The sequence below is a fragment of the Coturnix japonica genome, chromosome 1 (assembly GCF_001577835.2).
Source record: "Coturnix japonica isolate 7356 chromosome 1, Coturnix japonica 2.1, whole genome shotgun sequence".
Taxonomy (NCBI): domain Eukaryota; kingdom Metazoa; phylum Chordata; class Aves; order Galliformes; family Phasianidae; genus Coturnix; species Coturnix japonica.
The window spans coordinates 82623053-82635456 of record NC_029516.1 but is presented as its reverse complement, the minus strand read 5'-3'; positions in this window follow the sequence as shown (position 1 = coordinate 82635456).

Below are 12404 nucleotides of genomic sequence, written 5' to 3'. Positions count from 1 at the left end.
GAGAGGGAAGGAGTAAAGGTTGAATGAGAATGCTAAAAACATTTCTTTGAACTGGTGAGATTTACTGGTATGCACATGGCTCCCAATACAGAGGCATATTTGGAAGAAAGAAAGGAAGGGGAAAAAAAGCAAAAACACATCTATTCCCCCTTGGTTTCTGTCTCTATTTGATTCCATTGCACTGCATTTTTATCAGGGAAATTATTGGGGGAAAGGGAGTCAGGCAGCATTTCCCTGACAGCAGCTTGTCAGCCTGTTCTTTTAGCATCAGGGAAAAGAACTGCAGCTCACATTCTTAAAGCACCATCCCGCCACACCAGAGGTGGGAACACACATACATCTGGTTTTCTGAAGGCCATGTGTAACATGCCCCTTCTTTCCCATCCAGACAACCACCACAGCACACGAGGCAACAGCCCATGGCCTGTGTCCCATGATCTGCCCAGCTCTGTGTGCCCTGACCTCATTGGAATCTCACCACCAGTCACATCCAGGGGGTTGGAAAAACAAGCAGGGATTTTTTGGTACTCTGAATAGAATAGCTTGGATTGGAAGGAACCTTAAAGATCACCAACCCCCTGCTGTGGGCAGGTTTGCTGACCACTAAATCAAGCACTAGATCAGGCTGCCCAGGCCCCAACTTCTGGACTGCAAATAGCCTTATTGTCCATGACCCCCCTTTCCTGAGATGAGATACTTAAACTAAGTGCTGGCATTTCCGGAGGTGCCAGCTGGGCTCCAGAAGAGAAGGGGACCTGGATGGCAGCTGTACTCAGGTTATCTCCTGCACGGTTTCTCTAGCAAACAAAAAGCTCAAGGTCTGCGTGACAGTTGTGAAGTGTAATAGTTTCTGAAAGCAAAAATACATGTTTTGTCAGTTGCTGTTGTGCTTCTCTTGAGAAAGGCCAGAGAAAAAAGAAACTCCACTGAGAGCTGATTAGCCTCTATGTAAATAGAACAAGTAACGCGCCATCGTTTCCCAACATAAGAGGAATAGCTCTGTGCTTCTATAGTGCGCTTAATTACCATTCACCTAGGACCTCAAGATAACATTTAGAAAGTGGCTGACTGCCACTGGGGAAGGATCTGTGGTTGGAGATCCCTTCCTTGTGGAGTTTTTCTCTATGAGCTTGAATCCTTGGAGATGAGTGAGCATTCCATTTCTGTTTGTCCTTTCACCATTTCACTCCTGTATTGCCTTTCCACCCTACTAATCTTTCTGACTGTAAGAGTAAGCATAATTAAAGAAAACAAAATAGACTTAAGACACACCCAGGACTATCCTGCAAATTCAGACTAGAAAAGATGCAAGGTGGCATAGGGTAGACAGGAGGGGTTGGAGTAAACTTGCCTGTAGGAACAGAGCAGAAGGTCCTCGGCTGGAACTGTAGCTTTCTTCATCTCCACCCATTGTATAGCTAGTACTATGCTTTTATCAGGCAAGTTTGATCCCCAGATTCTCCCATACCACTAACTCTGTCCCTGTACCAAAAATTAGCCTGGCTACCAAGCCATACATACTCTCCTTTCTGCCCTTCTCTGCCTTCTCTAGTAACTAGATACAGCTGACTGAGGTAATCAAGTAGTAATCACTCTCCTAGCCAATCAAGTAGTAATCACACTCCTTTCTAATTCCTGGTACAAAGGATGCACTAAGGAGAATGCAAGAAATAGCTTATTGTTATTATTTTCCCTCCTACCCCCTACCCTTCCTACTTGGGAAGTCTGTAAGGAGGCAGCTACAAGTAATTTCTGTCTCCTTTGTACCAGCACCAAGAGCAGCTTTGAGTTGGGCTCTCAGCATCAAGGCTAGGTCAGCTTTTTGTTTTTTCCTTTCCCCACAGGATCATTTCTCTGTACTTTTATGCTCCATTTTTCCATCAGAGCTGCTGTTCTTTGAAAATTATTTTGCAATATGAGGTTTTTCCATCTATTTCTGAATAGCAGCAGGTGTGTGAAGAATCACCCTCCAGGTGATGCTGCCCACAGGTTAATAACAGGGTTAGGCATTTCTTCTCAGATGAGTTTCTGATGTGTGAGTTGTAGCTTTCAAGACGAGAAGGGTTTGTGAAAGCAAACTTCTGGTGGTGGTTACATCAAGGGCAGGACATGCAAAACTCTCCTGCGTGGGCAGAAGTTGGCTGCCACAGCCTAAACATCTGAATGGGCTGTGTTTTTATTACCTTCCCCCCTCACTCTTGCTTGGCTCGCTTGTGCTCCAGAGGACCTGTGAGTTCCCAAGTACATAACAGCCAGATCAGGTGCTGTTCTGCTTCACAAACAGTCACCTCTGGGAGGATAAACAAGCATACATTGGGTTCCCCGTCAGCCACATTTCCAAGCTGATCTGTAATGGCTGCAGTGTGCAAAGGGTGCTTGGTGCTCAGAATGTGCCTCCAAAGGATACAGCGTTCACGTGGCTCCATGGCTTTGAGAGACCCCTGAACAACCAAGTGCAGACTATTGTGCCCAGCAATGTGTTTGAGTCAAATTGCAGGATTATGGGAATAATGCCAGGCTAGCGTTGCTCTTATTGCTTGTGGTAGGGTAAAGAAAAACAGACGGTGTTGGCTCCCTGTATGCAACCGGGGCTCAGGTGTCAGCCAGAGGACCTGGGTGGGGCAAGAAGCACTTCCATGCAGTGCTCTGTTTAAGTGCACATCAGCTGCCGTGTGGTTCCTTTAAGGCAGTTTTGCTGCTGTGGAAATATTTATAGGATGCTCATCACCATGGTATCTGAACACTACCGACTAATGGGGCGTATGAGATGCGCCTGGTGTATTTGTTATTAATTTCTTTAATGGTGGAATTTTTTTGACATTTTGTTTTCGTTGCTGGCTTCAATTTGGACACGCTGCTTGTATGCACAGCACCTTTGTGGTGGCATTCCTAGAAGGCAACGTGGCAGAGATGAGCATTCAGAGGGGAGGATAATTAAAGGAATCCTGTCAGCCAGATCTGCATCTAAGGTTTAGAGGTAGTTTAAAAAAGGAAAGGGGAGGGGTAAAAAGGGTGTTATTAAAGATACTGGGAATTAAAATGTCTTTTCCTTAAAAAAAACGAAAAACAATAACAAGCCACTCAATGAAATGGTAAGTCACCTTTTGTTTTCACTTCTGAGACAAAAGCAAGAGAGCAATGCTGAGCAGACAGTGACTGCATGGACCAGAAAGAACGAAGGGAGGGGAGTGAATAACAGTACCAGCCAGGACAAGTGATGCTTTTCAAGTGTGTGACTTGAGCATGATAGGATTTTATTTCCTTTTAGCTAGAGAAATTATATTGGCAATGATCCTGGAATAATAATCCCTGATGAAAAACTAAAGTCAGAGCTATGACTTCTCTTTGAATAGACTATTCTACTGTGTAGAGCTGAACACTTCTGTTAGCCCCTTGGCCAGATCTGGCCAGCTGGCAGCTGCCTCTTGCCAAGGAATCCTTTTGTGAAGACAAAAAAAGCACATTGCAAAAGGGAAGTGGTGTAGAGCAAAACCTTGCTGCGAGATCACAGTTGCAGGGAAGTATTTTGTGGTTTTAGACTTTCCACAGAGTGGTTGCTGGCAAAGACTCTTAATGTGCATCCATCCCCTGTGCTGCTTTGTATGATGGCCCCTGAGGCTATTCCACTGATCACCTGGATCAAAGTATCCCAGATTTGTCCACAGTTCTGGCCTGTCCAGCTCTTTCCAAATTCTTTGCTGTGCCCTGTCTCACCTGCATCACCCACATTTCTGGAGTGGTATCATTGTAATTAGGGACAGAAACAAAAAGCACTTGTAGCAAAAGGTGAGAGTGAAAAATAAGGCTAGACCTAGGTTTCTGGGCTATTTATTTGTCTGGTGCTTTTGATGTATTCTGTCTGCAGCATTATTTAGGAGCCCACACAGGGGCAAATGCCAGATACCTTCTGTTATTGTGAAAGCTCCTGAAATTGGAGCACCTCTCTGATGAAGTAAGGCTGAAAGAACTGGGCTTGTTCATTCTGGAGAAGAGAAGGCTTCAGGGAGGCATTATTAGAGCCTTCCAGTACTTGAGGGCAGGTTACAAGCAAGACGGAGACCAACTATTTACACCATCTGATCATGACAGGACAAGGGAGAATGGCTCTAAACTAATAGGAGAAGAGATCTAGGTTAGACATTAGCAGGAAATTCTTCACAGTGAGGCACTGGCACAGCTGCCCAGAGGAGCTGAGGATACCCCATCCCTGGATGTTCCAGGCTGCATTGGATGGGGCCCTGGGCAGCTGAGCTGGTGGGAAGCAGCCCTGCCCATGGAGGAGGGGGTTGGAACCAAAGTCACAAATCTGTCACATCCTGGGGAAATAGAAAGAGATTGCACCTACCTACATCTGCGTGAGACAGCCAGACCACCAGGTTAGACCTGCAGGTTTGCCTCTGCTTGGAGCTCTTTTCTGAGTTTTTCCCAATGGAGACTTTTATTTAAAGCTGTGTCTGCAAGGTGTGGGAAGGTCAATCCAGACACTGAGAAAAGCCTGGGCTCTGACAGGTGGATGTCTGTGTAACACCTCAGCTTTCAACAGTATAAATCAGATCCTGAAATAGACAGGATAAATGCAGTCAGTCATTTTGCAGCCCTATTAAAGCCACAGGGCTCCTCGCACAAATCCTTACAATTAGATCAAGCTGTCTACAGACTCAAAACCTGCCTTGTAGAAGGTGAGGGTAGAGTCCAGCTCAAGGACTGAAAAATGAGTTGAGGAGGCTGCAGCAGCACTCCTGCAACACTGGTGTTTTTGGAAGAAGCCAGCATGACCACCAAGGTTACTTTGTTCTGGAACAAAGGTGTTTGGAGCTTCGTAGGCTAAAAGCACTTTGCAGGGCAGGCAAAATTGACTTGTGATGCCCTGGAGATGGAGACAGAACTGAGGCATCCCTGAGAAGGATAGAAGAGGAGATGGAGTGGGAGAACGCTCTACAGAAGGAGGTTGTGGTGAGTGCCCTCATCTTCACCGTCCATTTGTAAGCTCTACTGCACAACATGACCACAGGATATCCCCAGACTTGGGTTACCCTAATATCTTCCACCTCTCCAGGGCACCTAGCAGGTAGTGAAGCAGCCAAATGAACGGAGGCAACTCTGTCTGAAAGTGGTGGAGGAGCTTATGTGCCCAAGCAAGGCTACTAGGCCACAGCAGCCTTTCAGAGCCTGAAGCAAGCAGGACAGGGGGTTGCCTGGCCAGGAGTGACCCACATGTGCCTATCTGGGATTCCTCCCAGGGAACACAGTGTTCATGGTGATAAAATGGGCAGCAGGCAGGCTGCGTGGATGGTGTGTTGGAAAGGGAAATTAGTGGAAACATGGGAAGCACAAGCCCTTTCCTTCTCCCCTCATGGGTTTCTGACTTCTCAGTGTGCAGCAGCAGCCACAACCCACCTGTGGAGCATTCTCCCCACTCCATCTCCTTTCTTGTCCTTCTTAGGAATTCCCCAGTGCTGTCTCCATCTCTAAGGCAGCGCAACTCACTTTTGCCTTCCTTGCGAGATGCTCTGAGTCAGCTCTGATTTCTCAGTCCCTAATCAGATCCATGTTTTGTTTTCAGTAGCACAGTCCCTTAAGCAGCTCAGAACACAGGCCAGGCTACATTTATTAGGTAGACCATCTATTCTGTGTGTGGGAGAGAGGGAAAAAAAAACATGTAGTTTTGCAGCAATTATTCCAGTTCAGCAAGCCACTGGTAAAACATCTTCTGATTTGTTGTTTCCCAAACATCTTCAAGTGTTGTTGTTTCATGATGAAGATCTGTTCTGAGGGAGAGAACGAGACATCTGAAGAATGCAAACAAAACATTCTTTAAATCCCAGATCGAGTCCACTTTTCTTCAGTCCAAATGTTTGGTTTGGTCACCAAACCGAAGAAAATAAAACAGGTGGTTTTTTCCACATAGATAAGGCCTTAATGAGAGCAAGACACTTCTGTGCAACTCATGCACTCACCTGCAGGCGATTTGTCCTACAAGCATGCAGGACTGATTACACATCTGAATACTCACAGCGGCTCAGAGTGGGAATGCAGTTAGCAACTGATTGATGTACTCCGGTTATAGGGCAAAGGCAACTATATTGCGAGCAGATTCTACTTGCTAGCTTTGTTATCTGCTGCCTGCAAACACACTAGCGAAGTCTAATAGCAGGAAATTTTAATAATCTTGTATTCCTTACAATCATAACCTTTTTTTTTAACCATTTATTATTACACATAATTTCACAGTCCTCTTGGTTCTGTCACACAGAGAGAGTACACTACTGATGCTCCTTTGTACTGAGGATGACGTTTTGTTTGGCTTTGCTTTCTGTTCTCTTATCTGGTTTGGGGAGAGAAGTCTCTGGAAATTTGCGTCTCAAATCACTTTCATTCTCAGGTACCGGCTTCTTTCCTGTTTCTCTCAAGATCCAAGCTCTGGAGTAACACCCAACCTATTACTCACAGTGTTCATGAGAAATAGAAGCTACCACAGTGAATATGTACCAGTCAGACAATGTTTTGTATTGCCGAACATAAGAAATGTTTCCCATATTCCTTTGTAGCTTATTCCAAGAACACCTGGCATGCTGCATATATTTTGCCAGCACAGGCATACCTACATGGATAGGGGAGACTTAGTTACACTAGGACAATTGCTGTGTGGATGTGATTTGAATTCTTTTGCTATCATTCATCTCAGGCAAAACAATGGGAATAGCATTTTGTATTGTATTTTGTATTGACATCAGGGACTTTGCAGCATAATGCATAATTCAGTCAGGTAGGTGTGTGATATTTCTCTCCTGACACCGCTAATTCTTGTGAGCGAGTCTCACCCTCTCACCCTGCGATTTGCTTTTAGCTGCTGCTTCCATGAAACAATCCATGAGGATGCAAAGAACGTACTAACGGGCTCACAGCTGAGTCAGATCCCACAGAAGCAGGCATGCCATGCAATTTCCTCCCACCTCAAATGTGTATTTCATAACAGGGAATGGTATTTTTAACCATTTTTTACATTTTTCTCTCCCCATTAGGTTCCTTTGAAGTTGCTCAGCTTTTTTCTTTTCCTGTTGGCTTTTTTTCTGGTTGTTTTAAATCCAAGCACACCGACAGCATTATGCGCTCGGCCAATTCAGTGCTCCCTCACCAGCTTTCCAAGAGCATTTGCTTTGCTTAACGCAGGAGCGTGTTTGTTCAGATGCCCTGGGAGCCCACTCCTGTGTGAACTCACCTGGAAGGAGAGTTTATCTCCTCTGCTGTGTTTGCATAGCTCCCAAGATAAGCCATCAAAAGCAGTTTCTTTGTTGGGGGGAGGGAGAGGAGGAGGAGGAGGGGGATCCATGTAGGTATTGTTTGTATTGTTAGGCCAGGTGATGTGCTGTGAAGCACCTGAAAATGCAGGTAGGCTATTTTGGAGTACCTGATGATTTCAAGTCGAAGCAGACACAACCTTGAAATGTGACAAAGAATTTCCACCCCCAAAATCATCTATTTCTATGTGACTGCACAATCCTCCTTGGTCTCCTCAAGGCACTCAGAGCAGCCAGGAGACCAAAGGGACATTTTCCTGATAAATACAGACCAGGCTTTGCTCCAACCCCCCATCCTACAAAGATAACAGTTTCTGGTGTGTCGCCTTCACCCCAGGGGACTTGGTCAGGCTGCTGTAGCCCATTAGGAGGAGTCCTGCTCTCCTCCCCAGTGGATGGTGAGCCCCACTCCTGCCTTAACAGCTCGGGGGCCCTCTGATTTAGGGGAAATCCACATGCTCCACCGTCTTGTCTCGCCACTGTGGCTGACACAGGCAATAAGGGAGCGACCTGCATGCTGGTGTATTACGAATGATTTATTGGTCTAATAAAGAGCCTCAAATTACCCGCTGCCTCCTTCTTTTCCCCCTTTGCCCCAAGGACCAATATAGCTACTGTACAAACATTTCCTACTTCACATTATGTGATGTAACGGAGAAGAAAAACAAGTATACATCCCCTTGTGGACCCCTAGCCAGTGTGTTCTGCCACAGTGCTGGCAAACACATTGTTCTGCACCTGGGCATAGAAACAGCTTTGCTGCTGCTGTTTGCTAACCCTAACCCACGTCACCTCTTTCCTCCCATGTCTAGGAGAAAATATGAATCTCCAGCCTTCTGCCCTCAGCTTTTGCTGTGTGCTGCCCCCAGGGAGGGAGCCTCAAGGCCATGGGACTGCCTCACCATCCAGCTTGCTCCAGCCAGTCACTGCTTCTTGCTATATGCAGAGCGGGAGGAATAAATTAACCTACTTTGGGTGGCTTGCAGGCCTTAACAAGCAGCTGCTGCCGAAGGGCTTGTGGAGTTTCAGACAGCAAAGCTGAAAAACAGCAGAATATTATCGTCCTCCTCATCATCTGGTGCCATCCTGAAGACTAGGAGGGTCAGATGGGGTGAACCAAAGGCAACACATTAGTCTTAAATATTCAGCAACAAATTATTTGAAGTATGGTGAAGGAAAAGAAAGAAGAACAATAGAAAAGGATAAAGATAAGCTCCAGTTAAGTTGTCCTTCCAGGCATTTTAACTTCAGCAACTGACAGGAGCTCCTCTCCTCTCTTCTTCCCTCTCCTCTCTCCCCTCTTCCCTCTCTCCTCCTCTCCCTTCTCCCCTTCCCCTCCCTTGCCCTCCCCTCACAGATGCTGCAGAGCTATGCCTGAACCCACAAGGTCTCCTCCAGTCTCACTGGGCCAGTGGGACCAGTAATGCTTGGACAGAACTGGAGATGGTGCATATATCTGAGAGACTCTTTGTTGGAGCATGAGTTGCTAGGCCATGGCAAATGAGAGAACAGAAGCCCTAGGACTGATGTTACAAAGGGTGTATTCTGAGCAGTTACATTCTTTGTAAGGCTGACCTATTTATAAGTGCAGGGACTTGAGCCCTTGGGGAAGATGGGATAGTAGTGTTAGGAAAAGGGATCGAAGCAGCTCAAGGTCTCTGCTGTACACACCCAGGCAGCCCAAACCACACTTACCCATCCGAATGGCTGATACTCATCTCTTAACTTTACCAAGAGGCGCCCAGCCATGCCTTGATCTGTGCTAGATGGAACTGCCCTCAGGGAGGAAACAGTCAAAGAGGAGACTTAAAAGCCTTTGCTCTGTTGCCTCTAATACACTCAGCCCTCCCCATCTCCACCACCACCACTCTCGATAACTGGGTACACACAGAGGGGACTTTGTTTCCATATGTCTTGGTAACAGCAGAGCTATATATATAGATCGTTTTAAATTTGTCTTTTCTTTCTCCATTTGTGCAGTTACTGATGGTACTCAGGGACAGGTCCCAGGGCTGAACCCCTGGTCTGTAAGCAAATGACGGTCACTAAAGAGGGACCATGGCCGAGCAGTTCCACATGAGCTAGAGAAGCCACTTTGACAGCTCCAGGTGATGGATGTCAGCCAGGGTCCAGCAAGGCCATCACAGCTCATATACATCCCCTGCCTTCCTGGCCACTCAGGTTTAACCCTCCCCAGCTCCACCACCGTGTTCAGGCCCACATGTGTGATGCCTCCTTTGCCACTTATTTAAATGAGTTTCACACATCATTCTGATTTCAGATCAAGATTTATGGAGTCTTGTTTAATTATGTGCAACAAAGTACACTGGGAGCCTGCTCTGCTTCTCCTTTCTGGGAGACCTCAGTGTGGTTTTTTGGCTGTTGGTCAATGGCTGGAGCATCTTGATTTTCTAATACTCTCCTACCCACACCCCAAAACACTCAGCTCTTTTCCAGAGTGGAATGATTGATGAATGCACGCAGTCTGCAAAAATCTCTCCCTCCAGGAATCCAAGATAAGAGGGAGTCCACAACTCCTCTGCTCCCTCTCCTTACCTCTTTCATCAGAGAGCTGCCAAATCTCGCCTCCACTGGCTCTTGTGTTTTGTTTTCAGACACTTTCATTGGTATTGTCTGCCTTGTTGTCCCTCACACTGGAGAAGACTTCCCAGATGAAGACTTTAGATGTTTATCTATAAAAACACCTCCGTCTCTAAATCCCTGCTGCAGCACACCTGAGAACCACAAAGTACTCCTTAAACAATAGGCTTGTGCTGCCATAGGCTGCCACTCATCATGCTGACCATAGAATCATAGAATCACCAAGGTTGGAAAAGACCTAAAAGATCATCCAGTCCAACCATTCACCTGTTAGCAATAGCTCCCACTAAACCATGTCCCTCAACACAACATCCAATTGTTCCTTGAACACCCCCAGGATCAGTGACTCCATCACCTCCCTGCGCAGTCCATTCGAGTGCCTGACTACCCTTTCTGAAAAGTAGTACTTCCTAATGTCCAGCTTGAATCTCCCCTGCTGCAGCTTGAAACCATTCCCTCTAGTCCTATCACTAATGACATGAGAGAAGAGGCCGACCCCCAGCTCACTACAAACTCCCTTCAGGAAGTTATAGAGAGACCAGTACAGCCTGAGGACACATCAGTCAGCTGTTGCCCTCTTCACACACCCCTTTCTGAGCACTGACTATTAGTCACTGGCAGTGCAGCTAGCAAAGGATACTGGGTTAGTGGGTCCCAATATGCCCATTTGCATGTTCTTTTAAGTGGGGCTGTAATAAACAGCAAGCAACACTGAGAAGCCTGGTTATTAATAATTGCCTACACCCATCTGCTCCCTTCTGCAGTGCTCTGCTGCTTGGCTGAGCAGGCAGAAGAGGGCTGAGCTCGCCTCAAGCTCCAACAGCAGGCTGCAGCCATGGGTCACTGCACCCAGGGCTCCTGTGCCAGGCTGCCTGCTGGCGCCAGCCTTCACCTCAGCACCACAGGGCTCACCCAGCATGGAAACTGCAGTGGCTGGCGAGGGATTGCTAGAGGAGCTGATAGCTGGTGGTGCTTTATTATCACTGTTATTTATTCTTATTTGCACTGCCATTGTGCTCTGCAGACGCTATTTGAATTAGGATGCTGTGGTCTCAGGTCCTGGAGAAGTGCGGCCAGGTACAAGGTGTGTGCTTAGCTTCTCTGGACAGGGTGCTGCTGTGTATACAAAGGAGTCTGTAGCTCACGAGTCTCAGTCTCTCCTGCTGCCTTTGCATTTCACCTTCCGAATGTGGCACCTCCTTGGATTCACCAGCCTTCAGAAAGAATTCGTGGCTGAGCAGGAACGCTTTTGTTTCTGATCAACCGAGGATCCGGGCAATCCTTCAGAACCCCTAGGATCAAAAAGCAATCCAGAAACCTAGGAGACACCACGTGAGATCTGCCAGGACCTGCAGCTTCAAAGAAGGGTTGCACTCACCTGATGCAGCACAGGGGCAGTGGGCATGGTGTTGGCATGCTGTTCTTCTGCAGGTCAGCCCGTGGGCTATCGCCAGCCCTCCCAGCTCTCATCATGGCCACTGGGAAGCAGAACAGCCTGCAGAAAGCACAGTTTGCCCTGGCTGCTGTTGGGGAGTTGTTCAGACAAAACCCAAGCTAGGAGGTCTGCAATTGTTCTCATTTCCACAAAGCAAACATGGCAAAACCCAGGAGTTCCTAAGGCATAATGTAGCAGATATCTAACAGCATTTAGTAGTGCCAGGCAACAGCTTAAGAAATGCAGTAATGATTGCCCTGTTACATCAGGACTACTTTTTGCTGTTTGTTTATTCAGCCCCACTAGTGTGTCAGAGCAAATGGAAACCGGTCACTGTCCCAAGGAATTCAGTCTCTTTCAGTCAGGCATGGCCATACAAATTCAAGGTGTGGGAGGTGGAGATGAGTTGAAATTGTAATTGAGGGGGTGAGGGGATCTGGTGTAACTTTAATGTCATTGCATACATTAAATTTGACCAAGGCATCAGACTAAACTCCACTGTGCTTCAAACATCAACAGGAGAGTCTCTGCTGGCCAGTTCTCATTCAGGTTGTCATTACTTCATCTGTACACCACTACAGCTTTTGTTTAGTCAGCAGCACCACCACTCCTCATGGTGGACCAGACCTCAGTTGGGCGTAGAGCAGAGGAAAGGAGCCTGTAGCCCCTGTGGGACAACCATGGAGTGCATAGGACAATGTCTGCCTCTCCCCAATTGCAGTAAATTTCTTAGCAATAGGGCCTCCTTTGTAACATGGGTGGAAGAGGGTACCTTGTTAGCATATGGGGAGAGATGGGTTTCCACTGCATGATGGGCTGGCAAATCTCAGCGGAGCACGTGCCTCCAGCATTCAGCAAGCCTGGCTCAGCAAGGAATAAGTGAATCTTGCTGTATTTAAAGAGACGGTCTCATGGGTTTCCCTTTAATCTCATCTCTGTTTGCAATTCCCCCTTCTGAGCCTATGAGCAACATTTCTTTCCCCTTCAAGTGCTACTCTGCTCTGTTCAATTTTCTCTTCATCCCTCCCTGCCCTCTCCTTCCCTCTGCTGTCCCCATCCCCATGTTTCTT